Source organism: Triticum dicoccoides, chromosome 7B, assembly GCF_002162155.2.
Source record: "Triticum dicoccoides isolate Atlit2015 ecotype Zavitan chromosome 7B, WEW_v2.0, whole genome shotgun sequence".
Lineage (NCBI taxonomy): Eukaryota > Viridiplantae > Streptophyta > Magnoliopsida > Poales > Poaceae > Triticum > Triticum dicoccoides.
The window spans coordinates 711,364,237-711,370,227 of NC_041393.1; the positions used below are offsets into that span (position 1 = coordinate 711,364,237).

At 40.0% G+C, this 5,991-nt stretch overlaps 1 long non-coding RNA gene across 2 annotated transcripts; it reads right to left on the bottom strand.

Moving 5' to 3' along the window:
* Positions 1-677: 677 nt before the first annotated feature.
* LOC119341990 lies at positions 678-3,171 on the bottom strand. 2 transcript variants are annotated; one of them, XR_005165352.1, is made up of 4 exons: positions 2,922-3,171; positions 2,460-2,600; positions 2,097-2,167; positions 678-977 (listed from the first exon to the last, which is right to left on the bottom strand). It is a non-coding gene; the product is annotated as an uncharacterized LOC119341990 (long non-coding RNA). The 2 variants fall into 2 exon arrangements; XR_005165351.1 differs by having other exon boundaries at positions 2,253-2,600.
* Positions 3,172-5,991: the final 2,820 nt, after the last annotated feature.

A 5,991-nucleotide genomic window follows, 5' to 3' on the forward strand; every position in this document is an offset into this window, starting at 1 on the left:
ACAACCCTTTTTTGTGGTCCTCTAACATGCGATCGAACTTCAGCTTCTCCTTTTGACTTTCGCATTGCGTCCTTGCATCGACAATGACCCGGCGGAGATCATCATCATCGGGCACATCGTCTGGTTCCTCTTGATCTTTAGCAGCTTCGCCCGTTGCAGCATCATCGTCACTACACCACGACACTCAAAGCAGCGTCAAACAATCTGTTGGCATAGGTCACCTAAGGCGACACATTTACAGTCGGCAAAAACCTTTACCGACAGAAAGGAGCTGCCGCCTATAGTCCTGCCGGGATAGGTCTTTACCGACAGATAAATCTACGGCGACAGACAATATGACTGTGTTGGTGAGATCTATGGCGACAGACATTTCTACACCGACGGACTATGCTACGCCGACAGATCATCTGACGGTGTGTTATGCCGACACACTGTGCAACGTCCATTGTTACCCCGACAGTTTTTCTGCCGGTGCGTTATGCCGACAGATAGTGCGATGTCAGATACTTGCGCCGACACATTTGCTGCCACGGTTCTATATTTCAGCACATATGAAAATGCATCATATTTTGAATCAAACTACATTCATAATATTCAGTTCATGTTCAATACGCAATACATATACAAACAATTGCACTCTTCTGTTCATCACAAGGTATCATTGATTAATGCATCCATTCAATATATACATAGAAGATTCAGTAGTTTTCTTCACTAAAGATGGCTACAACCATGAAGGAAATACACAAGTTAGATATACAAGATAGGCATGTTACAAACATAATGGCTAAAATTCCTAAGAGACCAAGTGCTTGATCACTGGACTGACTACAGAATATTATCGAAGACCAACTCTTCAATTTCCAAGCCAAATCAACTTCCGTATGAACAAAATGTGTCATCCATGTTTTCAACAAAAGCAATCGCGAGGACATCTTCAATCAACTAGCGGGCTTGGTACTTTCTATCATTTGTCCCTACAAAATAATTCAGCAATCATATAAATAATACAATTTGTTCAACTTCGTGAGTGTGTCGAAAGATCCAAGAAATAAAAGATGTACAACATACAAGCTCGCTTACAAGAAAAGTAAACAAATACTTGACTGCATGACCTCTCCAATAAAAATTATGCATGTCTTTTTATTTACTATTACATTTGAAACATAAAACAAATAAGGAGGCCTTTTATCTACTAAATAAAGGATCTAAAAAATAAAGCCAGTTATCTCAAAAATATAATAATTATGCAAAGATTCAAGTTACAAAAGATAACCTTATTAGAATGTAAACCAAAGTCAGCATAGCACCTAGCATATTAGAAATGGCTTACTATAAAAATGTCTGGACTTGTTGATGAGCAATCAGGTATGTTCTAAGACAAGATGAGTAAGGTCCTTAGTGTAATTTCAGAGATTTCGAAGTTAATGAATCGGCAAAAAATCACATAAGTACTATTACATATACATGTACCAGCAGTCATATGTGTAGTAGTGCACAATAGAGGTACACAGGATATTGCTTGTGTTCTGGTTCATGCATGCTATGAAACATTGTGTGGTACACAATAGAGGTTTGCATATATTGTTTTCTGATATGGTTAAAATCCTGAGACTGAACAGATGCTCAGAAAGCTACCAAAACTATTTTTCTCTAAAAAAGGAGTCAGATGTAAACCTAATATGTGGGCTGAACTGAATATTCTTCCCTAAAAAATAATGGAAGTAGGTTTTTTGTGGTTGATCTTTAAAAGAAAGGAGGCTTCATTTTAGCTACTAGGAATTGCACACTTACGGACATTTGTACCACTCACCTTATTTGAACAAGTATGCAAGCAAACATTTAATTTAGCTTGGTGTACTAAATCACACATTTCTGCTAGCTTCCATGATTAAGTCTGTGAACTTGATACTATTTGCATGATAATGGGGGTTGCGCTACACACATGTAAATATAGAAACCAAACATTCTATGTTCTACTATAACCCAGATTTAGTATCACTTTATCGTGCCCATTATGAACCTATGTCTTCCTGACCCATCAAACAAAACATAGCAGGTGTCATCTCACGGAAAAAAGTTCACAAGAATAATACCTGATATAACTTAGCAAAAGTCGTCTGAATTAGAAGTTCCATTTGCCATCTTGTGCTACAATCCGTGAGAGCTATGGAGGGCCATGCACAAAAAACTAAATTAGTGTCCACATGTTTTAGATAAGACACAAAAAAGCCGACAACTAAGCATTGTACCACGGGCTGAGAGACAGAACTATTAGGCAATGATGTTTCCACATTTTGGATTCCTAGAGAAAAAAGAACTTGATGCATCTCTCCAATTTTTCATTGCATTTGTTCCATGCGCTCTAGTAGAGTACAAACTTGTTCATCTTGTCGACGAAATTTGAATTCTAATTCAAGCTTTGTTGGCGGTTTAGCCTTTGTTCCTTGTGTACCCACATTTTGAGGAGTTGGTCCCAGACATAACTTTCGCACACCTCCTCTTGGTTCCTTCTCTCCAAAAACATGTGCGTGAAAATCTCCTTGTGTAGGTTTTTCCTTCAATTCTGTGTGGAGTTCAGCTGCTTCTTCAGGTTGTTTCTGCAAAAAAATAGAGCAAATGAGGCACCTAAAATTATTTCTAGAATGACCTCAATGTAGTTTTTACTCATTATCAATTAATATGCAGTCACAAGCACGGCTGTACTAAAGAAAAGCACATGATGTGTATCCCTGACTAACAATTAGTGTCTCTGCTTGTGTGGTAGGAACTCCAGTTTTATGTGATGTGCTTTGATAAATATTTCATCTACCCGCAGGTCATAGTCAAGTTCTTCAGCCCGCAACAAATTATTTTCCCTAGTAATTAGAAAACCTAACAAATCGGATACATCACTTTAAGAAAGAGGTGCTTGATTTTACCAATTCATGCCTGCTACGAGCGTAACTCTTGATGCCAGCTACATATAGCAATGAGAACTCCGAATAACTTTCTTCTTGGCTGGCTGGGACAAGCCACCTACTTCCCCAGAGGGCCTCATGTTTTCTCCCAATGCTAAATATTTCTTGTTTATTTCAACAAGAGCTCTCAACATATTTTTGTTTTCTGCAATACTTGCTAGCCTCAATTGTTCATATACAGGGAGCTCACTTCCAACTCTTGTTCCTTCCATCTTTACTCCTGCAAATAGCACATATCAGACCATGATGCTTAATAAAAAAAATAGTGCAAAAGATATGAAAAGTGAGTAAATTATGTAATGAGTTAAATACATGGCCACAGCTTTTATCGAGAAGTAGAAGATTAAAACTGCACCATCCACCAATTTCGGGTGAAGTAGCATAATTAAGAAACATAGTTAAGAAAATATAGGAAACATAGTTATGAAAAATAGGAGATATAGTTATGAAATATGGATAGGAGAAGTGGGCATTCACTTCGAATATACATACCAAATAGACAAAAATTAAATAATGGGCGCTAAGGAAGAATAAACTGAGACAAGAGAAATGCAATTTGCCATCACCCCTTTTATCCCTAAAATTCTGTGACTGATTTCTAAATTTCACGGAGCTCTCCACTTGAGCAGACTAAAACAGAAGTTAAATGTGATATGCCACAAACAGACTTGAGCATACAGTAAGTGGAGGCTATGTTGGCAGATTTAGAAGGTTTCTTGATTCAATACACAAACATTAAAGTTGTGATCCGTGAGCACCTAGATTATGAGAAAACTACAGATTAAGAGTGAAAGAACAAGAAAATATCCAGTACAAGAAAAAGAAAATTCAGAGACATGAGATACACTGAAGGCACTAGTATGGACTATACGCAATTGTAAGGCTAACCCTCAGTCCCTGTTTTCATGGCATAAACAGACAAAGAAAAAGGATCACGGGCAGATTTACAATCTTACCCAACATACAAGAAATCTGAATCTTCGGTGTTATTTAACTGAAGGTTCTGTGTCAAAATGCAGAATCTGGTGAATTAGATCTCTGAAGTGTAGGGAACTCTCCACTTGAACATCCAGAAACAGCAATGTTGAACCAAAAGGTGTGCCACAACTCTGTTACATTTTCTTTTCTAAATCTGCACCCTCTAGTAGTTAAAGCTGGTCTCTGAATGTTAATATGTGCAGAAGTTACTAATAAACCTTCTTACATGAGCATGCCCACCACTGGATAAATGAAAAGACAAGATGCGAGAGTAGACAAGAATAAAGAAGACAGAACAAGAGCAAAGCCTAGAACTTATATAGGAGTAGATGCAAAGGAAAAAACTCGGTTTACCTATAGTGGCCTGGAGACTGGAGTCGGGGCAAGACAAGGGGTGCCGATCTGGACAGGGGTCGCTGGTGGAGGAATACGAATAGCAGGGCGACTCCAGAACTCAATTGCCTCCTTGCCAGCGGACTATGCGCCGACTCCTAGGCAGTGAACTAGGCGGCGGCTCCTCGTATGTAGATGGGGCGGCGTCTCCTCGGCTGCAGATGGGGCAGCAACTCCTCGGCAGTGTATAATAGGGCAGCACGCAGGACTAGACGTCGGGCCAAGGGATGGGATGCCGGGGTGGGAGAGGCGGCGGAGCAAGCAAATTTGCCGGCAGGTCGGGGGCGGCGGCGGCGGCGATTTAGGTTTAGGTTGAATGTGTGTGCTGCGAGAGAGGTCGGACGTGGGGGATTGGGGCGAGGAAACTTACCGAAGTATATTTGGGCTTTCACGCATCGCTTGCCGCTCGGTACTTTGGGCTGTGCCGCGCAGCTGAAAGTAAGTGGGGCATGCTAAGACCAGGCCGACACTTTTACTGTGGCAAAGCTTCGGCGACACTTAATCCAGTGGTAGTCAAACATATGCCGACACATATCGAGTGGATGAACTACCAAACTTTACCAACAGACTAAACATCGAAAATGTTGAACAAACCCTAATGTTTTTTGTGTCGGCGTTGTTCTAGATAGACAATGCGTCGGAAATGCACACCTATACCAACAGATGCATGTTGGTGTTGTGGTGTCGTGGTGTAGTGCGTGCACATCGTCTGGTTTCTCTTGATGTTCAGTAGCATCACCGTATTCAGGGGGCACATAGTTGTCATCGTACTCTTCTTCTTCGTCGTCTTCCATCATAACCCCTATTTCTCCGTGCCTCGTCCAAACATTATAGTGTGGCATGAAACCCTTGTAAAGCAGGTGGGTGTGGAGGATTTTCCGGTCAGAGTAAGACTTCGTATTCCCACATATAGGGCATGGACAACACATAAAATCATTCTGCTTGTTTGCCTCAGCCACTTCGAAAAAATCATGCACGCCCTTAATGTACTCGGAGGTGTGTCTTCAACCGTACATCCATTGCCGGTTCATCGGCGTGCATTATATATAATTAAGTGTGTCAAAAATCATTATAGAACATTATGAATAGATAATTAAGTGACCAAATTAATAGAAGTTCATTAAAACCAAAGTACATACATAGTTCTCATCTAACAACATAAAGCTCTGCAGAGCATCTAAATTAATTAAACCATACACTGAAACTATGTAAAACATTTCAATGCGAAAACAAATGCGATCATATTCACAACCAATGTAACAACTGATCCAACGGCATAATGATACCAAGCCTCGGTATGAATGGCATATTTTCTAATCTTTCTAATCTTCAAGCGCATTGGATCCATGTTGATCTTGTGATCATCGACGACATCCGCAACATGCAACTCCAATATCATTTTCTCCTCCTCAATTTTTCTAATTTTTTCCTTCAACAAATTGTTTTCTTATTCAACTAAATTTAACCTCTCGACAATAGGGTCGGTTGGAATTTCCGGTTCAACAACCTCCTAGATAAATAAAATCTATGTCACGTTGGTCGGCATAATTGTCATAAACAATAAATGAACCAATAGTTATGAAAAGATAATATATACCACATCCGAATCATAGACAGGACGAGGGCCGATGGGGGCGGATACCAAAACCATCGCACTATA